Genomic DNA, 26,496 nt, shown 5'->3' with positions numbered 1-26,496 from the left:
TTATGTACATTTTTGTGGGGTGTAAATATAACAAGTCAAAACTGTCATGCAACAGTTTTGGGGTTTTGGAGATTGTTTTATAAACACCTTTAATTTGTTTAATCATGCTGTATTGGCTACCAGCTGCTACAATGAGGCAAAGAGAAGGTAAGATGCCAGTTTCTCCTATTAATTGTGTATGATTTTAATCATATTCTGTAAAACTGTCATAAATGTATTTTATATACCAGCTATTTAAATGTGCTTGATATTAAAACAAGATAATAAATAAATAATACATTTGAAACTAAATATATAATGAGATAATAACATAAAATCAAAATATAAATAAAAGAAAAAGAAAGAATGTAAATAAAAACACATTAACACATCATTCCACTACATTTAATTTTACACAGTTATTTTTTTTGGCTACTGACTACAGTTCAGTACTACTGAATTCAGTACTACAACTGTAACTCACAGTCAGTATTAGAACATGACATAGAGCTTATAGTCAGTATTCTCAACATTGACAGTTACAGTTACACTACTGTGTATAGGTTACAGCTATAGTAAGTACTGATAGTTACCACCTATTCAGTACTACAACTTAGTTGTAGTATTAGATCAATAGAATTTATTGTCAGTATTCAGAATCTCACAATCTCAAAATCATAGTTCCGCTACTGATTATGGGTTACAGTTAGTTAGTAATATTACATTAACACAAGGTCAGCATTAGAAAAATGGGATTTATTGTCAATATTAAGAATATTTGCTGACAGTACTGACTTTACGGTTACAGTCAGTACTGTAACCACCTATTTGTGCTATAACCGTATCTTAATGGAGCTTATAACCAGTTTTCTCAACAAGTTACAGTTACACCACTGATTATATTGATAGTAACCACCTCTTCAGTACTATAACTGTAACTTATTTTAGAACAGTGGAGTTTATTGTTAGTATTCAGAATCTATACAGAATCTTATGAAAATCACAGTTACACTACTGATTAGGTCACATGTTCAGTCCATACTGTAATCACTGTAATTCAGTACTGTAACTAACTCAATGACGCTTATATTCAGTATTCTCAACATTGACTGTAAGTTATAGTTACACTACTGACTATGGGTTACAGCTTTCTTAAGTACTGATAGTTACCACCTATTCAGTACTACAAGTGTAACTCACAGTCAGTACTAGAACAATAGAGCTTATATTTAGTGTTCTCAACATTAAGTATACATTATAGTTACACTGCTGATTATAGGTTACAGCTATAGTAAGTACTGATAGTTACCAGTACCTGATACCAGTACCAGTACAATGGAGCTTATTGTGAGTATTCAGAGCCTTATATGTAAGTCAAAGTTACGCTGCTGACTATAGGTTGCAGTTAGTACTATAACCACAGATTCAGTACTATCACATTAACACACAGTCAGTATCAGAACAATGGGATTTATTGTCAGTACTCAGAATATTTACTGACAGTACTGACAATAGGTTACAGTTGTAGTCAGTACTGTGACCACCAACCCAGTGCTATAGCTATAGTCAGTACTGTAATGTGCAATCTTATCGTCAGTACTCTGTCCTGCCATCAGTGTTGTAACCTGCATTCAGTAGTGTAACAGTGACCTTGTCAGTACTGTATACTCTGGTACTGAGTGTTCTTTTAAATGCTCTCCGGCTTCTTCTTAATTAATAGGTAGCTGATTAAGGTGGAAATTTGCTTATTAAGGTGGCCCACAGTGCTTTAACCTGATATCTAGAGTCTTACTGAGCAGCATGGCCAAAAGAATCCCATTCAGTCCCACGTGACTCTCACATAACCTGAGAAGACCACAGGAGCTCAAAGCCTTCATTCAGTGGTTTGAAAGAGAAGATAGCAACTAAAGAGACAAGTGAATAACAAAGGAAGCAGCCACATTCCCCTCCGTGACCCTGCCCAGCGGAGAGCTGTTTGTCTATCAGCCTGTTAAGTACTGAGACGTGACTCTGCCAGGCTTATCCGCGGGCAGCAATCAGAACCTACTTATCTTCTGTTTCATTGCCACCGGCCGCCTCTGCTCCGATGTTTTTGGCTTGGGTTCAGTATCCTTTGAAAACATGCACATGACGTTTCGTGTTGGATGTTCAGGAAACATAACAGAGGGGTCCAGACAGTTTTACGACTGTATTTCTCTTCAGAATTGAACTCTCTATACTCTGTGTACTCTGAGCTGGCTTTAGGGGTGTGGCTAGGCCTACTTTAGGTCCCCCAAATGTTCTCCAGCTCCTTTAAATAAGTGTACATTGTTTTACATGCAGGTTTTCAGTACTCTGCAGTGCCATCTGCCTCTCAATTCAAAGTATATGTTGACAGCAGGGTGCTAGAACCTGCGGGAGGTGCTGTTGCTGGGTTTTTTGGAGTCCGCAGAGACATAGCGACAGTGTAAAGGTTTAGTGACAGCTCCTTATACAGTTTGCCTGTAACACATCTCTTCAGTATTGAGAAACAGTCAAATCAGTAGTAAACATAGATTCTCAAACTTAGTGATTTGATGGCAGTGGTGGTTTGGCAGTTTTCTCACTCTCAGTTCCTGAAATTGTAGATAGATTTTAGGGGTGTAAGAAAATATTGATAAAGTATCATGATGTTATGTTTTGCAGTACTGTATTGGTTCTGAAAAACACAATATTGGTTTTTAATTAATCTTTTACATGTAAGTTTTGTTGGTGGACAGTGGTTCCGTTTGTGTTGCATTTAAACCCTGACCACTAAAGAGCAGCGTTGCACTCTGTCTTCAAATCCCACTGTTCAGATTGCTTAAAAAGCAGGGACAGGTTAGTTTAACCCGTTCAGGTTATTTTGCCACCAATCCGAGTCTCTTAATGCTGAGTATTAGCCGATACCGATCCGATCTGATCTTTGTGTTTGTATAAATAATATAAATAATCCAGCTTCACAGTTTAGATCAGACGAGCTGCTGATTAACGGGTTCAGTAAAATCTTATAATCCAGTCTGATCTCCTCCCTGACCAATCAGCTCCCAGCTCCTTCACAACACTGCAGTCTGATCACTTCCTGTGTGTGTGTGTGTGTGTGTGTGTGTGTGTAGTGGTACACACTCTGGACTGATATCTGTGGTTGTTGTGAGTCTACTGGTGTGTAATAGCTGGTTTATAGTCTGTGCGTGATTTGGGGTTTCTATAGCTTGTGTGTGTTAGCATTAGCATTAGCCTCCACTCGGTTCTGAACGGGTTCTTCAGTGCTGGTTTATAAACAGAGAAAGACGAGTGAGCGGTTCTGCGGTTCTCCCGCTGGTAAAACAGTGCATTTCAGTGAGAGTTTTATAAAGGGTCAGATATTATGGTCTGTTTTCAGGTTCCTCTGTAAAATAGCTCCACACTGCAGAACCTCAACTCCTTTATTTACCTTCTGAGAACGTCCGCACTCCGGCTGCCGGCTGGGAATAATGTCCGTTAGTGGAGCTTTGAGGACACCAGATGGCGCTCTGAAGACCGTGGTTAAAACAAAGACTTGGAACTGGACTGGGATTAAAAAAGCCAGTACCCGATCCATTAAAAATCCCTGGATTGAATTGGAACATGCCTAATACAAAGTAATGCTCTTTTATTTTAATGCAAATGGTGGTCTGTTTTTATACTATGACAACTTTCCTTGATCCACAATTTGATTTAAAACATCACCTTCCTGAATTGTAAACCCTGTATCTTGATACGTATTGTATCACCAGGTTCATGCCAATATATAGCCCTACTGGATATTTTAAAATATGATAGCAGTGCTAAAATCTAGCCTAGTCCTAGGCCCCTTGGTCCCCACCAGTTGAGAATCCACTAAAAGCTTTCCCCTTTTTCTTTCTTAAGGGCCTTTATGGTACCTAACAAATAAGTGTAGCTACAAAGTACCGTGTACCTAATAACCTGTCCCGTCTGTATGTTCGACTGTATGAAAGTGTTGGGAGCTCCACTGAGGTTGAGCTTCATGGTCCATGCTCAACGCCCACCATGAGTCCTTGGAAAATCTGAAGGCATCAAACATCTTGTGGATGCTGAATCATGCAACACATGATTTGTCCTGAACAATTACGCTGCGACCAGAGCAAATTACAAAGTAGATGTCAGCACAGCTCCAACGAGAGTGATGATGGATGATGTAGCTGGCATGTTCCTCAGCTGCCGTGGTCTGTGGTCGCCCATTTGTGCTTCAACGGTTTATTTTAGTCATAAGTCAGCACCTCGCCGGGCATCCGGGCTCTCTCTAATTACATACAGATGAAGAAGCTTTCCAGCGTAATGGCTCGGCGGAGATGTTCACCGTAGAGCGCGGAAACCGTGTGTGTTTTGTGTCTTCCTGAAGAAAGGTCTGCCGTTGCAGTTGGCACTCAAACGGGCGCTCAGGAAGTCTGAACTGGCCTTCATGTCGTGACTGAAGGAGTCCACAAGCTCTCCTCAGGCTGCTGACTTTATTAAGCCCTCACTAAAGAGCCAGGGTAAACTTAGCCTCCATCTCCCACTTCATTACTCAGTGTTATGATGGGAAACCACCAAAACATTAACAAGGTCTAAATGTTAGTCAGGGAATGCTACAGGGTCTACTGCAGGGTTTATTTTAGAGGTAGGGCTGTCAAGGTAGTGCTCAAGGGTATGAGAACTGGAGGATATGGGGTACATGCCTCTTTTAACATTAGAATAGGGGTCCTGTGCTCCTCCAACCAATACAATAATCCTATATTAAGACTTTTGGTATTAACAAAATTTCTCTACAACAATCTCTTACTCAGTACTGCTGAAGCACACCATGCTAATGATCACAGACTGCAATGAGATAATGATAATAAGGGTTATCATAATCATAATCATAATGCCCCACTCACTCCCAGTTTAGCTTTAGGATACTACAAACCATGCAAACCTGCAGTATGGAGGTCATTACTGCTCTGTATTTAATAGTAAAAGTGAGCAAGTGCGCCCCTAGTGGTTGAAAATTCAACTCCCTCTCAACAGATAAAGGTGATTTGTCCAACAATTAATTAAGTTAACAATTAACAAATTGACACCTTTTCGGTTACAATCCTAGCAAGTACGCCCCCTAGTGGTTGAAAATTCAGGCCCGCTATGTCTTTAACTCCGCCTCAACAGATGAAGGTGATTTGTCCAACAATTAATTAACAGGTAATACGGTTAATTAAGTTAACAGTTAATAAATGACACCTTTTCTGTTCCAAACCTGGCAAGTGCGCCCCCTAGTGGTTGAAACTTCAGTTCTGCTGTATCTGTAACTTCGCTTCAATAGATGGCGGTGATTTATCCAACAATAACAATGAATTAGGATCAATTAACACTTAATAAATTACACTTATATTGTTCCAAACCCGGCAAGTGCGCCCCCTAGTGGTTGACAATTCAGTTCTGATGCATCTATAACTTCACCTCAACAAATGAAGTTGATTTATACAACAATAACAATAAATGAAGATTAATTAAGTTAACAATCAATAAATGACCCTTATGCTGTTCCAAACCTGGCAAGAGCGCCCCCTAGTGGTTGGAGCCATTCCGTTCTGCTGTGTCTGTAACTCCGCTTCAGCAGATGAAATTGAAAATCAGAGGATTTCCCCTCTATACTGTAACAGTGGGTGGCAACCTTCCGAATGTTAACATGTTCCCTGGTCGCCAACAGAAACAGAAAAGCCTCTGATTGGCTGCTTTCTACCCTGCCACTCCTCACTAAGCTCCACCTTCAAATGCCTGTTTGATCAAATATGCTGAGAGAGTGGGAAGTCAGCTTGCTTTAGGGCTGAATGTACTTGTTAGTAGATCATTAGCAGTCAGTTTTTAAAGTCAGGTTGTTTATTTTTTAGATTTATTTTGTATTATTTTGTATTTTACAATAAAATATGACGCAGCACAAAATATTAAAGTGCTTTTTGTGATTCAGGCTAATCTGATGAATACTTTTGCGAGGCACTGTATGTATGAATAGTGCACATTATCCAATAAACGCTATTTGTTGTTGTATATCATCAGACAGCAGCGGTTTTATACGTTCACAACTGATTAATTTCAGTTCGTTTGTGCTATTAGATCTACTCTGAGCTGAACTAACGAGCACAGTTACAATTACTGTTAATTAAGAAATGTACATTTTGTTATTTTTATGGGTGATTTTGAAAATAAATACTATTATTAAATCTAAAATATTATGTAAAGTTTTCCTGTTCATTTTAAAGGAATTTTAAATAGACAGAACTTGGTGCTGTCTCTACTTTGGCCTCTTCCAGGTGGAAAAAAACTCCAGGAGAATTGCCTTTCTGCTGAGGTCCTGTCCTTTAATTGGTGCAGGAGGAAGCGTCATGCTTCCATTAGCCGAAACATTAAACTCCTTTTGAGGTGGATGGAGAGATATACATTCATTAAAAACAGCCTCCAGTGTGAATGAGCGAAAGTCTCAAGTGTTTATCCTGAAACGCTTATTCGACTTTATGGGGTTTTAAGGCAGGAACTGATCTCGGGCAGACAAACTAAATGGGACCGTAGGACCTAATTAGCATGAGAAGATGAATAGATGATTATGTGCTGTCTGGAGAGCGGTGTGAGTCGCCTTGGACTTCTGAACACCAATAACCACATAGGCAGCTGGAGAGTTCAATAAAATTGAACTGCACGTGTCTACTCTACATTAACAAGTCTTAACTGATTGCTGGGCTCTGCGTTCTGCGTTTTTTCTTAAATAGAGCTGAATGTGAAAAGCAGGGTTGAGTGCTGGGGAAGTACTGAATTAACCCTGGAACCCAGTTCTGAACCTCCATGGGAGTAAGAATGTCCTTTAAGCTTGTCAAACTGACTGAAAACAGAACTTTAAGGTGTTTACACAAAATCAGTGGCTCTTTAAAGGCGTCACTGCATGCGTTTACTGAGGACCTCAGTTAGTATTTGATGTATAAGTAGTAATAGTGGGACTTTGGTTGGGGTGTAAAATGCTCAGATGTGGTTTAACAAGCCTGTTTACCACCCTGTTATTTCACCTCAGAATGAAACAGGCTGGTTTTTCTTTTTTGGAGGTCTCTCTGAGTAATCTCTGCTCTGATTGGCTGGTTCACAGCACCAGTGATGGCTCGCGGACCCTGTATATTATAACACAGTTTTAACACTGTAACAAAAACACTGTAATTATTCCTGTAATTAGTGCCTCTGTCCTCTCAGAGCGATGTGCTGTTTAGGGATGCACCGATCCGATATTAGGATCGGAGAGCGGCCCCGATATTAACAAAATTAGCTGGATCGGGTATCGGATAAGTAGGCCAATCCATGGAACCGATCCTTTCTCTTTAATTTGTTGGTGAGACGACATTAAATGTGCAAATATATAAATGACAGTTTGGTACATTTATATCTGTGTTAATTTGTCATATTATATAAAGTGATTTATAATTATATAAATATTATATAAAGTGATGTTTACCCCCCCACACTCCAATTAAGCAATTAAGAGTCATTTGCAATTACCTGTAAATAATCTGTAAATAATATTGTTATTGCTTTTTACTTCTATTACTTTGTGTATTGTGTATATAGTGTAATTTATTTATCTACGTTTTTGCATCTGAGTGTCTTGCTATCTCTTTTCTGCCGTGACACTGAGAATTTCCCCACTGTGGGACTAATAAAGGAATATCTTATCTTATCTTGTTGATGTCAATCCTGATGCCTTAAGTCTCTCCCACATGGCGAGGTATACAGTTTATTAATTCAGCAATGGTATCGGACTGGTATCGGGTATCGACCAAAATGCAAAGTTTATGTATCGGTATCTGTATCGGAACTAAAAAAGCTGTATCGGTGCATCCCTACTGCTGTTAGCAAGCTGAAGAGATTGTAGCCGGTTAGCTTTTAGCCTTGCCCCTAGTCATTCCCCCGGGTTTGTCTTCCGTCTTTTCTAACCAGTAAAAAATGAACTTTCCCTTCTGATGTGAGTTTAGCTCCAGTTTGGTTCGGCTGAAGTTGTCCAGTTTGTTTTGGAGGGCTGCTTAAAGGCTAGTGTCACATAGCGTTAGCTTTTAGCCTAGTATAGCTCTTTGTTTACTCCTGGCATTCATTTGTCATGTGACGACCTTGACCTCCCCTTTTATGGACACCGGCACAGGACAACCTGTGGTCACGAGGCCTGGTTTCTGTAGCAACCCGTCTGGTGATGACGAGCTGCTCTTCTCCAGCAGTGCATTTGAGGGGGTGTTAATTTTGTGAGTGAAGACTGTTATGCAACAGTTTTTGAAGGATTTTGGGAACCAATTTCATGAAAAGGTTCTACATAGAACCATCTCAAAAATGATTTTACCGATCTGAAGAACCCTTTAAATCAGGCAGAGAACCATTTAAGCACCCATGTGGTTGTTTGAGCTGTGATGGTCCTGGATACAACCTTCGCCTTCACTAAAGAACCCTTGAAAACCCCCTTTGTAAGTGAGCACTGCAGGCCCGAGATGTGCTGTGTAATGACAGATCTCCGTAGGTGTACAATTAAAGCATTAAAGTATTTGGTGTTAATTTGGTTCTCTTTTCAAGCTGGAACACGTAGAACGCACAATAGCTGTATTTGCTGAAGCGGATTGTGCTTTAGTGAGTCAACAGTGAGCCTTGTCTTTGATTTCTCAGGGAATTTGTCTTAATCACGGGTGTGTTGCCTTTGGAGGGACTGCTGGTCTGCTATTAGTGCTTAACAGGCTTTATATTGTGCTTAGTGGGCCTCGGCTTCGGGCGCCCACTCTGTTGTTTGTCTTTATAAATTCATTAATAAAGAAACCTCAGGATATCGAATAGTGCTTATGCCATGCTTACTCCTCACTCTTGGGCGGAAAGCTAGAGGCCCAGCCCAACTGTGGTCAAACCTGGAGTCAGTAGAACTGGTCTGGGTCACTGGGCACCTACTGGGAAATCTAATGTGCTTGGGTTTAAAAGAATTGTAAAAAATATATATTTTCTCTCTCAGCTCAAAACCTTGTATCTCCATTTTTGCCTTTTGCATTTTTCACTTTTCTCTGGCAGTGGTTCTTTGTATTGTATCAGAATTTCATGAATGGACCAATAGAAATGCTCCAAAATACACCCTGGACCTGGAATACACCCCTTACGTCACTTTAAAGTGGCTTTATAAACCATAACATCAGCCATAACATTAAAACCACTAGCATGCATGATCTGGTTCCACTGGCTCCTGTTAAAAGGTGGATCTAATAGGCAGCAAGTCTAGAACAGTCGGTTCTTGAAGGTGATGATGGTGTTGAAGCAGGAAAAATTAAAGCAGGGCAAGCGTAAACCAAACTGTGAGGTTCTAGACAATGACTGGGTCAGAACATCTCCAAAACATCAGCAAGCAGGTCTTGTGGGGTGTTGCAGTGGTCAGTACCAACCAAAAGTGCCTCAAGGAAGGACAACTTGTGAGCCAGCACCCAGGGCTCATAGATGCCTGTGGAGGCCCCACCTCACAACTTACAGGACTCGGGTAGGTGCAAGATCCCGCAGCAGGACACTTTCAGAGGTCTTATTTATCGGGAGTCCATATTTGTAGTGGAGATGTTTAAGTAAGACCCTCCTTATTAAATGAGGGTTTTAGAGAGACATCCTAAAGGTTCCTGCTTGCTCTTTCCACGACCTTCTGGCAAAAGGCCATCAGAGATGCATATAAATGGCCTTCATTTACACATGAGGTCATTCTCCATTTTCCTCCAGGGTGAGGTCGACCTCCTCCAGAAAAGTGGGCGTTATTCCTCAGAATGGGAATCAGTCAGTGCTGCCGATGAAGGATGGAGCTTTTCTTTATATTTATTTACAGGTGGCCCCTAGACTGACATTACGTAATGTCATCTGTTTATGGTAGGAGGCGCTCTGGAAACGAGCGCCAAATATTTGTTCAGTCTGCTGTACGTCCTTTATGTATAGAGCCATCTGAACACCTCTCATTCTGTGTTCGAGTGGAACACACTCACCTGACCTCTCCCGTCCTACAGCCACAGAACTGTAATGGGAGATTTGCACGCTGGGCACAATCAGTTAGTATTTAAGGGAAATTCCACAGATTTTGGAAATTTCTTCGTAGTTAATGGTTGAGAAAAGCGTTTAATACATGGTCTATGTCCACTATTTTGCCTCATAACGCCCTCGTAAAATTCTGTTTAGGCCAAAATCAAAACTCCATTTCTCTGGAATTACGGGTCATGCTGCTCGCCATCAGCAGCCGGAATCAGAGAGAGCACAGGGGTGAGTTGATATTGATGCCACTTCCTCCCCACATCACTCCTACTGTGATGTTGGGCGGCACAGGCCTCTGTTAGCTGTTGTATCGGAGCTGGAGAGCCGAGCTTTTCTTTTGATTGCATTGGCTAACTAGCTGTGCTGCATCAGCGGCAGTAGGAAAAGCTGGTGGCTGGCTTCACATGTGTTGGAGACGTAGGTGCTACTGGGGGTTCAGGACACTTTATACTCCTACATTTCTACAGATTATATAATACCTTTTTATGCTTAGTGTTATTTAACCATGGGTCTGAAAGTAACGCAGATTCAATCCTGTGTATGTCCTGTACATATCGCAGATTTGACAATAAAGCAATAAAGACTTTGACTTTAGCGATTTTCAGGGGATTCTACAGGTGGTGCAGGACGATTTTCAATGTCTGTTGTGGGTGCAGGACGATTTTTAGGGGGTGAAGGATAACTTTCAAGCGGTGCTACTGGGGTGCAGGATGATTTTCATGTGGTGCTAATGACAATTTTCAGGGTGTGCTGCTGTGGGTCTTAGACCATTTTCAGGACATTCTACTAGGACTACAGGATGATTTTCAGGGGTGCTACTGAGGGTGCAGCACGATTTTCAGGAGCTGCTACTGGCAGTGCAGGACAATTTTCAGGGGGTGAAAGATAATTTTCAGGGGGGCCTGCTGGGGTGCAGGACGATTTTCATGTGATGCTAATGACAATTTTCATGCTGTGCTGCTGTGGGTTCCAGACCATTTTCAGCATTTCAGTGCAGGATGATTTTTAGGAAGGTACAATTGGGGTGCAGGATGATCTTCACAGGGTGCAGCTGGGGGTTCTATATGATTTTCAGGGGGTGCTACTGGGGGCACAAGACAATTTTTTAGTGGGTGCTAATAGGGGTACAGGACAATTTTCAGGGGGTGAAAGATAACTTTCAACGGTGCTACTAGGGTGCAGGACGATTTTCATGTGGTGCTAATGACAATTTTCATTCTAGACCATTTTCAGCATTTCAGTGCAGGATGATTTTCAGGAGGGTACAACTGGGGGCACGAGACAATTTTTAATGGGTGCTAATAGGGGTACAGGATGATTTTAAGGGAGTGCTACTCTGGGTGTTGGACAGATGGTGTTTTAGTACCCGTACCACCTCTAGTTCACTTCAGCTATGAGTTCACACAAGCCTCACATCCATGTTTTCCTCACAACTGGTTCAAAGTCAAAATTGCATCTGAGACTCAAACGGCTCTAATTTGGACAGCTCTGCTGTCACTGTCAGGCTTGTCATCAGCTTGTCCTCACGTAACAGCGTTTAAGCCTAAGGTTTCTTCACTCGCACCTCTGGCTGTGGGTCTGGCTGTTCCCGCGCAGAACCATTTCTCAGTGTCGTTGGAGCTTTCCTCAAACCATCTTCAGCGAGAGCATTCAAAAGATCATTTAGCTCACTGTTGTGTTTTTGCCATGACAAACACAAATTAGCACACAAACGACCACACTGTTCTCCGCAGACATGCAGCGCTCATGAACAACTGGCTCTGGAATGTCTGAGGATGATTTTTTTCCGTTCTCACATTAGGATGGGAGAAATGACTCACCTCGAAGATAAGCATCAGATCAATTCATAATCTCTAAGAATGCTGCGGTCATGACCAGAAACAGATTGTGACCTCTAGGAGAATCTCTTTTAGAATGGAACAGGCTGTTTATGTTTCAGCGCCTTTAAAGCAGCTGTATGTAGTATTTTACCTTAAATCAGCAGCTTCAGGATCATGATGATGCACCACTGACTGGAACAGGTGGAGAACAGCGTCTCCGTCATTCCCACTCCGGGCCGGAACGCTGCTGCTACTGCACTGTGGAGCTGCAGGTGGTGGAGCTGCAGGTGGAGAACCTCTCTCCAGAACTGTCAAGCTGCGTAACGCTGCTTTAACCCATAGAGTCATATTAGTGTAAAGTCCTGTAGTATTACTCTACCGCCTTAGTCCACATTCTTCTCTACCTTCTGCTGTCCTTAAATGCATGTGTACAGCTGTCCATGAGGGGGCGCTCAAAGCGTAATTTGTATTTACAGCAGTGGAGCGAAAGTGAAATACACTCCCTGACTGTAGGGGGAGCCCAGGAGCAAAAATGAAAAATTCTTGCGTAATGCTGCTTTAAGACTGAATTATGTAAATGATTCATGTTATGATTGGTCGCTTTATATTGTGCCTCATTCATCAAGCACTGGGCTGCATCACTTCTTATAGGCAGAGTAAATGGGTGGGGCTGACCTGCTACAGATGGGCATATGTAAATACACTATATGGACATAAATATTGGGACACCTACTCATTTATTGTTTCTTCTGAAATCAAGGGTATTAAAAGAGTTGATCCTGCTTTTGTTGGAGTAACTGTCTCTACTGTCCAGAGAAGAAGACGTTCTACTAGAATTTGGAGGAGCACTGCTGTGAGGATTTGATTGCATTCAGCGACAAGAGCTTCGTTAGTGAGGTCAGGATGTTGGATGATCACCATCATCATTCCATTCCTGCTCCACAGCTTAATCCTGGGGGGCTTTATACCCCTCTAGCCCACGCCTGGCCTGGCATTAGACGTGGTGCCAGAAGGTCCATGTTGATCCGCTCCAGAGAGTCCTATTCACATGGTGCTTCTTCATGTATGGTTCTGATGTGTGGGAAACACTGAACCCTTCCCAGATAATATTTCCATGTAGGGCCTAGCCCAACTGGGAACTGGTAGCCCAACTGGGAAGCAGATGCCCAATAGGGTGATTGATGGCACCAGGAGGGGTTAAGCATGGGCCCATCTGGGTTGTACACTGAACAATGTTCATAGATGGAACCCATCCGAGATCAGGCCCATTAATAATAAGGGCCCATTTGGGAAGCACAACTGGGTCCCAGTAACAACACATGTACAAACCCACTCAGAGCCAATGCCCACATGGAACCCACCTTGCCCACATTCTACCCATGTGAGCCCAACATGTGTTGGCTGGGTTAGAAGAGTATAGAAGAGGTCTTCCGCTGCTCTGATTGGTTCAGAATGGTTGAAAGGGCAGGGGGGGTGTTGGGCATGGGTGGGATGTCTCAAAAACCAGCTCTAATTGTTTGAGGAAATTCCTTCAGATCAGATGTCATCAGTGTTTATTTCTCGGCCATGTTGGCTTTGAAAGTGTTGATTGTTGGAGTGGAGAGATGAAGCTGAGAGGAGAAAGCTGCTAACACTTTCCATGTAGCGGAATTCCTTATCATGCCGAGATGATTGCGCTAAGTATCGGAAGCTCAGGGTGGAATTTTCAGTTCTGCAGCCTGGCAGACAACTCAGTGTGCTTCCCCTTCTTATTCGAAAAGCTTCACTTTGAGCAAAAATGGGTTCCATGCACTGAAAAGCGGTTCTTTGATTGTTTAACAATAGTGGAACCCCATTTTTGGTGCTATATAGAACCATTTTAAAATGGCTCTGTCTCCAGAAGGTTTTCCTCCAGTGTGAAGAACCATTGGAGCATCCAAAGAGTTGAGCTGCCGGGGTTTAATAGAGAACGGGTCCCTTTATTAAAGAACCCTTGAAGAACCTTTGTTTTCAAAAATGCACACGAAGCTGTCCATGTTCAAGAACCATCGCACCAGGCAAAGTAGCATTTAAGCATTCAGATGGTTCTCTGAGTCATGGTTCTCTTTAGTACTGAAATACCATTTTAGAAGGTTCTATAAAAAAACATCTACAGCAGATTTTCAAAGAACCATTTAAGCATCCAAAGAGTTCATTGAGAATGTATACAGTAAGTTCTTCACTATAGAGAAGAACCATTTAAACAGGCAATGGATCATTGAAGAACCTCGTTTTAAGAATTTATTTAAACAAAAAGTTCTTGATCACATAGAAGAACCAAACAGGCAAGGAACCACTGAGTTAGATCTTCTCCTTTTTCTAGACTCCAGCACGCTGCATTTTGTCCTCGTTCGAGACTATAGCATTCTATCTTTTGTCCCTGTTCTAGACTCCATCATTCTGCATTTTGTTCTGGTTCTAGACTCTAGCACTTTGCGTTTTCTCCTTGTTCTTGCCTTCAGCACTCTGCAGTTTGTTCTTGTCCAGAACCTAGTCTAGAACTCCGGCACTTTGCATTTTGTTCTTGTTCTAGACTCCACCATTCTGTCTTTTCTCCTTGTTCTAGACTCCAGCACTCAGCATTTTGTTCTTGTTCTTAACTCCAGCACTCTTGTCATTTGTCCTTGTTCTAGACTCCAGCACTTTGCATGTTGTCTTTGTTCTAGACTTCAGCACTTATGTCTTTTGTCCTTGTTCTAGACTCCAGCACTCTTGTCTTTTGTCCTTGTTCTAGACTTCAGCACTTATGTCTTTTGTCCTTGTTCTAGACTCCAGCACTTTGCATGTTGTCCTTGTTCTAGACTCCAGCAATCAGTATTTTGTCCTTGTTCTAGACTCCAGCACTCTTGTCTTTTGTCCTTGTTCTAGACTCCAGCACTTTGCATGTTGTCCTTGTTCTAGACTTCAGCACTTATGTCTTTTGTCCTTGTTCTAGACTCCAGCACTTTGCATGTTGTCCTTGTTCTAGACTCCAGCACTTTGCATGTTGTCCTTGTTCTAGACTTCAGCACTTATGTCTTTTGTCCATGTTCTAGACTCCAGCACTCTTGTCTTTTGTCCTTGTTCTAGACTCCAGCACTTTGCATGTTGTCCTTGTTCTAGACTCCAGCAATCAGTATTTTGTCCTTGTTCTAGACTCCAGCACTTATGTCTTTTGTCCATGTTCTAGACTCCAGCACTCTGCTGTACCGTGGCCTGAGTGCGCTGTGTGTAAGCTCTGGGTGTTGTTGTTATTATTGGGCTGTGTTTGCTGCGCTCCAGCTGCTTCCTGCCCCTGTATGTGAGCAATTGTTGATCTTTCTGTTCTCCGGACGATGCCAGAAGTCATCTGGCCAACCAAACCAACAGATCTGGCACTGTGTCAAAAGAACCACCCGGCATGCCCTCCGCGTTCAGGAAGGACCTCCTTTCTGAAGGGCCCATAATGGTTATAGTGGCTGTGTTGTGAAATACTGGAGGACAATGCAATAGTGGACACTAGCTAAAGACATCGGCCACCTGAATCTAGAACATCTGTGGACTAAAACCCTTAAACCTTTACTACATTATTATTCCGAAATCACATGAAAAGGATCAAGCTGAGGATCATTCTCTGAATTCTTTCCACAGATCACAAATAAATACTGCTTCAATTCAGTATCACAGGATACACTACATGGACAAAAGTATTGGGACATCTGCTCATTTACTGTTTCATCTGAAATAAGAGAGTCTATCCTGCCTTTGTTGGAGTGACTGTCTCTACTGTCCAGGGAAGAAGGCTTTCTACTAGATTTTGGAGGAGCATTGCTGTAAGGATTTGATTGCATTCAGCGACAAAAGCAACGTCAGTGAGGTCAGGATCCCCAACTCCCCAACTTGTCTCAAAAGTGCTGGATGGAGCTCCACTATCCATCATTCCAGAGAACACAGTTGTTCCACTGCTCCACAGCTCAATGCTGGGGGGCTTTACACCCCTTTACTAGCCCACGCCTGGTATTAGGCAGCAGCATGGTGCCAATAATGTGTGTCAACAATGGGTGCAGCTTAAAGAAGCTGAATGCATTCATTAAAAGGGGTGTCCACAAACATTTGGACATATGTTATACCTGTACTGTACTAAAATATTGTTCCTCCTTGCAGAGACTGTTGCTATTGGAAATACACTATATGGACAAAAATATTATAATTTTTGTATATTATATATATATATATTATAAAAAATATAATATATAAGCTTTCATGACCTCTCGTTCTAAACCTATAGGCATTAATAAAATATGGAGCTGGTCCTCCTTTGCTCTAAGCTCTACCAGCAGCAGCAGCAGGTCTGGAGCTCTGCTGCAGTTACTGAGTCAGTTGGAGGCTTTTCTGCACTCTGAGCTCAGCACTCGGCCCTGACCCCGCTCTGTAACTTTACGTGGTCTGACAGACACTCGGTGGCTGAGCTGCTCTCTGTGAGCTGTTCCTCCTAAACTCTTCCACTGTTCAATAATAACACCACTCACAGCTGATGGAGGAAGATCTAGGAGGGAAGGTCTAAAGTTCACCAGCTGACTTGTTGTTGTTGGTGCAGCGGTGTCTCCTATTACATACAGAACCACGCTGGAGTTCAGTGAGCTCTTCAGAACCTCCCGTTCTTTCACTGATGTGTGGAGGAAAGACAGACTGCAGGACTAGAGGATTGATTAGGGGAATGGGACTCCTGATATCAATGATTATCAGTTGTGTCCCAATACTTTTTGTCTATATAGTGCGTATTAAACTGTGATAGAAAACATACAGGAATAGGATGGGGTAATTAGGACTGTAAATACCTTTGAGAGTGCTCGGCCTCTCTTTAAAAACAGTCCAGATTCACAGCACGTGAAGTTCAGTAGATCTTTTTTTTTTTTCACGGCAGGAACAGAACATTTCTCCTGTCCTCGGAGCGTGAACTGCTTCCTAACCTTTTCTCTGGCACGGCTCCGACGGCTCTGATATCTATTGCGTCAGAGGTGGCAGGTCTGAATTCCTCCTCCTGTTCCTCGGTGTTAGCGGAGGAGCTGTGTTGTTGCCCTGAGCCTGCAGTGTGCCCCGGGTTGCTGGGAATTCCTGGGTGTGGCGTAGCAGATGCTGACCTCTACAGTGGCTTCCAGTTTACACCTCGTTCTCCGCCTGGCCAGCATCTGTTGGTCACATTTCTCTGAACGTTAGATGTTGTCTAACAAACTGAAGGAAAACTCTGAAACTGTCTGGAAAAAATGTGGTTGTGGTCTAACATCTTTGAAGACGCTGCCAATAAAATCACGGCCAATCAAGAAAGCCAGTTGCTTGATGCTGACCTACAGTATATGGACAAAAGTATTGGGACGCCTGCTCTTTTATCGTTTTTTTTTTTTTTACTAAAGAGTTGATCCTGCTTTTGTTGGAAGCTTTCTACTAGCTTTTGGTGGAGCATTGCTGTGAGGATTTGATTGCATTCACCAATTCAGGATGTTGGATGATCATCACCACACCTCATCCTTATCATCCCCAACTCTTTCCAAAAGTACTGGATGGAGCTCAACCATCCATCATTCCAGAGAACACAGTTCTTCCACTGCTCCACAGCTCAATGCGGGGGGCTTTATACCCCTCCTACCCAGGCCTGGAATTAGGCAGCATGGTGCCAATAGGCTCATGTTTATCATCTCCAGATTCCTATTCTGTTGGCAGGACTACACAAGCTGGCTGTTGCCACTTTGCCATCAGTGGCCGACGTCTGAGAGAGCACAACTGGTCATGCTCTTTGGGTAGATGGCGCTCTCTCCCCTTATCACAACATCAGCGATGTGAAAATGAAGCTCCAGCAAAAACCTCAACCCAAGAAACACCTGGGCTCTGATCTTTTAATTATCCTCTTGCCCTAGAACTTTGCCTCCAAGCCAAGAACCATTTAGGAACCTTTGACCGGACCTTGACCTGTTTCAGATGTTTCTTCTTCTTCCTTACCTACACTGATCCCCGCAGCCTGTGTCGTAAAACACCCTGCTAATGCGCCCGGATCTGCAGTGCGCTGGTTTAAGGTTTAGGGCTCTTGTGAATGTATTCCCTGAAGGCCGGTACATGACAGGCGTATAAATTTGACGTTGTGAAATTTAATGGATTGTTGACTTTGAATGCTTTGCCCCCGCTGATGTTTTTTTCCAAGGATCTGTGCTCTCCAAGAAATGGAACCAAACAGCTTTACTGTCCAATGAGATGACTCAAGTAGTTTTTTGGACAGCGTCCCAATTTCCATTACAATAGTTGAGTGGGAACACAAACCAAAGGCCCCCAAGTGTGGTGATTACAGCAAGTTCTATCATGTCAGCAGCAGATCTGGTGGAAAAAGAGAACATTTCATGTGAGTTATAGCCAAACACCAATTAGCACGAGGCTTGAGGTTTCATGGAGAAAAGACACGGGGCAGCTGGACGGCCTCTCAGCTGCGGTGTCGTTCCATTACGCTTCAAGTAAGCGGACGTGTTTAAAACTCTAGTGTGCACTAGGGTTTTCTTATTAACCCATTAAACTCCAGGGTAATTACTACCAGGGTTATTCATCTGAAGGCTCGCTCATTATCTGATACCTCAAGTCTAGTAGTTATTCTGTAGCTTTTAAAAAAATCAATGACACGTACAGTAGGTCAGAAATAATTGCTGAACAATTTTATTGCCATTTTAAGACCATTTATATTCAGATCTGGGAATTCGAATATGTTACTCTAGGACTGTTTTCATCAGCAGCAGCATACTCAAGACTAGGGAATACCCAGGGCTCGGATAGTAACGTTAGCTGAGGTAACCTTGCCGCTACCCGATTAGCATCCCCAGCCCAATTAAACCATGCACAGTGCAAACTGAGCAGGGGCGTACCTGCACTGGCTAAACATGCTAACCCAGAGCTAGTGTAGCATGCTCTTAGTTAAAGTTCAAGGAGACAGTAGTGATCCATTAAGACCTACACTATATGTCCAAATGTTTGTGGACACCCCTTCTCATGAATGCATTCAGCTACTTTAGGTTGCACCCATTGCTGACACAGATGTGCAAATGCAAGTACTGGCAACAGAATAGGACTCTCTCTGGAGCAGATAAATAAACATGAAGCGATTGGCACCATGCTGCCTAATGTCAGGCCTTAGAGGGAAGGGTATAAAGCCCCCCAGCATTGAGCTGTGGAGCAGTGGAAGAACTGTGTTCTCTGGAATGATGGATGCTGCTCCATCCAGTACTTTGGGGATTAGTTGGAGACTTTGGGGAGGATGATGTGTAGTGGTGCTTGTCCAACATCCTAACCTCACTAACTCTGCTCTCGTCACTGAACGCAAACAAAAATCCTGACGGCAAATGTAGCTCCAAAATCTTGCTGAAAGCCTTCTTCTTCTCTGGACCGTAGAGACAGTAACTCCAACAAAAGCAGGATCAACTCTTTTTAATACCGTTGATTTCTGAAGAAGCAGTGAATAAGCAGCTGTCCCAATACTTTTGTCCACATCGTGTAATGTAAAAATGTGGTGATCATCCAACATTCTGACCATACATAACCGACCATACTGCTCGTCTAACAGCAATCCAGAAAGCCCTCTGCCCTGGACTGTAGAGACAGTTACTCCAACAAAAACAGCATCAACTCTTTTTATATCCTTGATTTCTTGAGTAGGTGTCCCAATACTTTTGTCCATATTGTGTAATGGGAGTCTGGCAGGTGTTCTTTATATTGTATCAGACGTTCATGATGAATAGACCAATAGAAATACTCCAAAATGACTTGAAACTCTTTTTAATACCATTGTGTCCAAATAACAGGTCTTACAGGCATGAAGAACCTTCTTTACCTCTGGTTTAGTGAACTGAATAGTGAAATCGCTCGACCCCACCTGATCAAGTCATCTCTTAATTACCAGGTTTGTTGAGGTGTGTTTGAACTGAGAGGTCACCAGTCTCTGCTGGACACAGCTGGTTCTCTAAAATATTGACATTATCTGAGGGTTTCTTCAACGTCTAACAGGTTCTTCTCGCTCACACGTGCCACTTCTCGAAAGAACCATCCACTGAAAGGTTCTTAATGCCTGGTCTGAACTGCAGGATCATTCAGAAGATTCTGAGGCTGATTCACCTCTTCCAGCAGTCCAATCTGAACTGGACTGGGGCCTTGGACTGGACTGGGGCCTTGGACTGGACTGGGGATTCCAGAAATCCTGTACTGTTAGTCAGGCATTAGGGACGTGAAGTGGTTCTTCAGTAACATTGGGAACCCACGTTTTTAAAAACATTGAATGTGAAAATGGTCTCCAACTCTGGTCCTGGAGGCTCAGATAGCTGCAAGATCAAGTGTACTGGGAGCAGGTAAAACACTAAAATACACATGATGATGGACCTCCAGGACCATGGCTGTACTTGTACTGTTGCTCATTGAGCCTCGTCTTCCCTGTAGCTGAGATTTATCAGCTGCTATACGCATCAGCAATGCTGTAACAATTAAGTGACATCATTATTAGTGTGTCTGTGGTGTAGAAATGCTTGGTCACATGTGCTTTCAGTTGAAAGGCACAGGACACCTGGGTGTGTCTGACTTTTGTATGAAGTCTGATTGTCTGTAATTATGTCCCACCGCACCAGGAGGATCATTCAGAGCTGAGAACATGCTGACAGTCACATTACATTCTGCTAAACTCGACAGGACCTAGATGTCTCAGATCAGCCATAACATAAGCACCACTGACAGCTGAACCGGATAGCATTGATGATCTGGTTCCAGCCGCTCCTGTCAAGGGTGGATATACCAAGCAGCAAGTGAACGGTCAGTTCTTGAAGGTGATGAAGGTGTTGAAGCAGAACCAAGCTGGGATGTTCTCGATGACTGGAGTCAGAACATCTCCAAAACATCAGGCAGCTGTTGTGGGGTGTTCCCAGGAAAGCAAGTGCTTCAAGGATGGACAGTCGTTGAACCAGCGACAGGGTCATGGATGTCCAGGGCCCCATCGTACAGCTTACAGGACTTACAGGATCTGCTGCTATTCAGTGTTGGTCTTGGTGCCAGATACCACAACAGGACACCTTCAGAGGTCTTGTGGAGCCCATGTCTCGATGGGTCCATATATGGAATCATGCCTGGAATCATTGGGTGCTAGGCAGGAGTACCCCTTAGACAGGGCACCAGTCCATCATGGGCAACACACTAACTTCCATACTTTTGGAATAACAAATACTGCCATTTAAATATTTACTTCCCGGACCTTATGTCCTTCATGTGGTTCTGCAAAGCACAGTATTCTCAAGATTTATCAGCTGCTCCAAGCATCAGCGCTGCTGTACACAATTAAGTTACATAATTATGGTGTTTACGGGGGTATAATTGAGAGGAACTGAAGTTGGGCCCACTTACAGACCCTTGCAGATTAAGGGGTTTATTATTGCCTCAACTAATAGAGCCTGCTCCGGCTCTGGTCCTGCTTAGAGTTGCTTCTTCTGAAGTTCAGACACTGTCAGCTCACATTTTGGCCGGTAATCTTTCACAGAGACTCTGCCTGACAGGAAGGTGGCTGGAGAAAAGAGAAGGAGAGCAGAATTTCTGCACACAGTTTAAACATGCGAGATCGATGAAATGAAAGAAGAAACATTAGTCACCGAAAAAAAAAGAAGGGGACCGAGATGAGGGAGAGAGGATACTGTTCACTTTTTCCACAAACACTGACGGGGCTTGCTCACGCTAGCTCTTGTGGTGGCCGAGTGGGAGGTCAGCCCAGGTTTGGGAGGTTTTGGGGAGGTGGAAGCGGAACGGGGACCGAGCAGGGGCTCCGGACTTTTGTTTACTCAGACTTAAGGCTCCAGGTGGGGCCAGTGGCCAACATGACTTCACTCACACTGAGTGTATGTGTGTGTTTGTTTTCATGCTTTTTCTGGACGTGTATAGACTAAGAAGGAAAATCAAGTTGCAATAAATACATATGCAGTATATGCAATATATATATATATATATGTGTGTGTGTGTGTGTGTGTGTAGTATGCTGTACATAATTATAATATAATTATATACCAAACCAATCTTATCATATCCTTATATAACCCTATATATATATATATATATATATATATATATATATATATATATATTTATATATATATGTAAATGTAAATGTAAATACCATTTAAACCCTGCAGCTACAGTATGATAATGTACATGAATACACACGTATTTACTTATTCAGCAAAAGCAATAAAAAGCCTTAATGACCCAATCACCTCCTTTCAGTTCAACCTACTGAAGCCAACAGAAACCCCCCAGCCATGATATCCGATCCTTTTTTTACATTTCCAGTTAAACAGGCCTTAACTACAAGCTCTTCATTGTTCATGAGATGTTTCTGAGGAGCTTAGATACAAGATAATCCACTTTAAAGATAACAAAGATTCAGAGATACAGAGAAACCTGTACAGTAGACCCTTAACGCCCCTCCATAATGAGGCCAAAGGCCTTTAAGATGATAATCAGCACACATTCAATCAGGTGTAGATTTAGGCTTACATTCATATATATGAACATCAAAACACAATAATATGAAAAAGTTTTATTCTCAGAACAACAAAATGCTCAATGTTTCACACATATATGTGTATATAACCAAAATTACCCAGAAGCCCCAACAGTTAACTCTAATATCAGGTGTCTGAGTATTTAGAGCTCCATCTTTACCTTCCTTACAGCTTCCATTCTGTTCAGGAGACTCACTTTCAGAGCTTCTGCAGATATTGGCAGGAGTGTCCTCCACATCTCCAAACTTCACCATCCAGGTTCTCCCAAACACATTCAGTGAGGAAGACCTCTTCCTCACTGAATGTGTTTGGGAGAACCTGGATGGTGAAGTTTGGAGATGTGGAGGACACTCCTGCCAATATCTGCAGAAGCTCTGAAAGTGAGTCTCCTGAACAGAATGGAAGCTTTGGACTCTGGGGTGGCCGGTGGGTCGTTCCGAGGTGAGCAGCAGCAGCTTCAGCAGTTTGATTGCATTGAAGATGCTGAGCTAATCAAGAAGTTCTTACTGAGAAAAGCAACAAGCTGAAGCTGTAATGAGCTCCACATACTTTCAGAACCAGTCTGAACGGGATGGACACAAACATCTGTGGATGTTTTCACATGTGAAGCGAGAGTGGGGTTGGATTATCTTCTGATCATCTGATCTTCTCAAAAACATCTCCTGGAAATGACGAGTGTGTACTTATCAGCTATTTCGGCTGGTAATGTCATAGCTAATGGGTGGTCTGTGGATTTTGTGAAGATACTGTAAATATAGAGCCTTTATCACATGTGTGTATTATGTCCTGACAAGGCACTAAAACAGATTGCGTGTTTCCATCCAGTGTTTCGATGTTCAGCCCCTCTGTTTTTTAGTAAGATGTGCCACAGGCCTATTTCACACTGCTAATAGACCCATTTGTTGTCTATTTGCTATAGGGTGGGTAACCACAGACCACCCAAGACTTCTCATGCACTGATGTCGAGGAGATCAATCATGTTTAGCACTGTGAAAATCCCTGTGTAGGAGACCCCAGCGCAGTTCAAAGCAGCGGCCGTCATAAAAGTCAGGCGGAGAAAGATAGGCGGAGAGGGAGGAGGCCTATTAGACGAGCACATGTTTGTTTTAAAACTCTTCTTAATCCTTCAGAGCACTCTTCACGACACGGCTCTTTATTAAAAACACGCCAGTGATTCAGCTCCCACACATTGTGCTGGGCTTTACAAGGTAAAAACATGTTTCCCGGGGTTTACTGTGAAAACACTGGGCCAGTCGCGATTAATCGCTTACACGATTGCTGGATTTACAGATTACCAGTCGAGCTTCAAAAGGGATTGGTTGGAATTTCACATGATGCTTCTTCATTGTTTTAACATTTCCAGTTAAACAGGCCTCAGCTACATCCTAGTAAGTCCTTCGTTGTTCAGGAGACGTTCCTGAGGAGATACAAGATAGGTACAAGATAATCCACTTTCATACTTAAGGAGAAAGTTAAAAAAAAACTAAGGTTGAAAGATTGAAAGATGCAGAGATACCTGCACAGCGGACCCCTAACAACCCCCCCTAAGACCTGGATGAACACCAAAACTGCCCCTATCAGATAAACCACGCTTAAAGCTTTCATCTTTCAGAGAGAAAGATGAGAGACCTCACCTCAGATCTGAAAACTTCCACAGGTGTTTGCATCTATTCTTCCGCTGTAAGAAGATGACTCAGAGTTGATCAAACAGACCAAAACAAATCAAGCCTCTCAGAACAATGGACTGGCCACCCCCAGAGTCCAGGCCTCAACATCATCAAATGAGCTTGGGATGACTTTGTTGATGAGAATCAGAACTTCGGATATTTCTGCAGCAGCTCGGAAAGTGAGGCTGCTGAGAAGAATGGAAGCTGTTATGGTGGAGCTGTTTGTGAAACACTTGATGAAATTAAACTGCAGGAGCAGTAGATTGACCACCCCAGAATTCAGACCCCAGCATCATCAAATGAGTTTGGTAGGACTTGGACGGTTAGATGTGGAGGTGTGGTCAATCAGACTAGTTCTGGTGGTTATCACAGGTATTTAGCTTCGATAGTAAGGAGGTTCCTTGGTATCTTCTTTATCTTTCCACAAATTAGGGTGCCTGACTTTAGCTCTGCGAGTCACCCAGGGGCCGTACAGGTGGTAGAAGTGTGTAAAACCTGGCGTGGAATGGAGTCAGGCCCGAACGTCAGTGTTGTTTAACACAGCAGCCAGTTTCTACACAGTTTCAAGTACACATGGGTTCAAGTGACTAGTGTTCTCCTTCAAGCGTGTTGAAGCACTCAGTGATGTTTTATGGCTGGTAATTGAGGGTGCTCTCGACCTTCACCTTTCCAGACTGCTGGTGTTGACTTCCGTTAAATAAGGGAGCACCTGCCCCTGGTGGTCCAGCGGACTAAGGCCCTGTCACGGTAATCAGAGGATGATCGCTGGTTCGTACCCTTATCACGCTGCTAGCCATTGGCAGCCGGGGCCTCGAGAGAGCGCAATTGGCCTAGCTCTCACTGGGGTGGGTAGATGGTGCTCTCTCCCCCCATATCACTCTAGTGCGGTGCTGGCCATCTCTGGCGTGGTGTATGGCGCTTCCCTCCAGGCGCGTTGGTTGGTTGCCTGGTGACGTGGCATCAGCAGCAGTCTAAAAAAGAGGCGTGGCTGGCTGTGCATGTGTCGGAGGGGGCATGTGTTGGTCTTGCCCTCACTAGTGTCGGGGGGAGGGTGGATCCGTACAGGTTGGGTAATTGGCGATTTAAATTTGGGAGAAAAGGGTAAAAAAATCTGAAATAAATTTTAAAAACTAAATAAAAATAAGCAATCATCTGAAAAGCTCTGTGGATTGTCTTATAAGAGGAAACTTCTATAAGAGCATTTTTGGATGTCCTACAGGAGCTATAACCTTTATGGTGTCAATTCATGTGACATTTTCACTCATAGCTCATTGAAACTAGCAGAACATTTGAAAGTGTTAACGTTCAACTCCAAGTACCATCAATGCCATCTGCTTAATATTGTGTAGGTCCCCATGAAGGCTGCACAAGACCTCGAAAGGTGTCCAGTCATATCTGGCACCAAGACAATCCAGCAGCAGGTCCCTACAAGCCTCTGAGAGCACATTGTAGTCATTATTTGACACAAAGCAGAAATCTGATCACACACTCCTCAAACATCTCCACGACACACTCCTCAAACATCTTCACCACACACTCCTCAAACATCTCCACCACACACTCCTCAAACATCTCCACGACACACTCCTCAAACATCTCCACGACACACTCCTCAGACCTCTCAGAGGTCTTAATATTCGAATGAATATACATGACTGACAGCCCTTCATCACTGGCCAACAAAACACACACAGCCTTTGAGACGGAGAAGTTGCGTTTAGCTTTTTACTTTGAGTCACGGTTGTGATTTCACGTGATTTCACAAGGTTCTGGTATCTGGAACCAAGCTACCAGCTACCATATACAGACTGCTGCTGAATTCCTCTCAATTTGAGAGGTGACAGGTGTCCAGATGTGAGGGACGACGAGGCAGACTCTCCCCTAATCGCAACTCGAACTTTAGTGTTCCAGGTTGCTCGTACTTAAGAATAGGGCGAGCAACCATGTCAGTCTTATGATTGGTCAGCGGTATGCTGATGTAAACCTTGACCCACTGTTAGGACCACCCATTCCACACGGAGAGACGAGCAACATATATAAGACTTACTTTACACATTTACACTGGGGCCTCCGAGGAGCCAGATTGAGGCGGTGTGCGGCCTCCATGATTATCCGTGAGCCTTGGGTGCCCATGACCCTGTCGCTGGTTCACCTGTTGTCTCTCCTTAGAGCACCTTTGGGTGGTACTGACCCCTGCAGACATGCTTGGTGATGTTTTGATGGAGATGTTCTGACCCAGCCATTGTCTAGAACATCACTATTGGGTTCTTGTCAGAGTGTCTCAGGTTCTTACGCTTGCCCTGCTTCAACACCTTCATTACCTTCAAGATCTGACTGGTTCTCCACTGGAACCAGATCATCAGTGTTTTTCACTTCAGCTGGCAGTGGTTTTAATGTTGTGGGAACATCCTGACTTAGAATCAGTCCACTATGTAATTGACCAGCCCC

The 26,496-nt window shown here is 43.1% G+C and overlaps 1 protein-coding gene across 3 annotated transcripts in view; it reads left to right on the top strand.

Moving 5' to 3' along the window:
- Positions 1-26,496, top strand: part of efemp1 (EGF containing fibulin extracellular matrix protein 1) — a 47,375-nt gene that overhangs the window by 6,057 nt on the left and 14,822 nt on the right. The window lies entirely within an intron of this gene.

Source organism: Salminus brasiliensis, chromosome 24 (assembly GCF_030463535.1).
Source record: "Salminus brasiliensis chromosome 24, fSalBra1.hap2, whole genome shotgun sequence".
In the NCBI taxonomy this organism is placed as follows: domain Eukaryota; kingdom Metazoa; phylum Chordata; class Actinopteri; order Characiformes; family Bryconidae; genus Salminus; species Salminus brasiliensis.
Note: the sequence above shows the minus strand (reverse complement) of the source record. Positions and strands in the feature narration are given on the sequence as shown.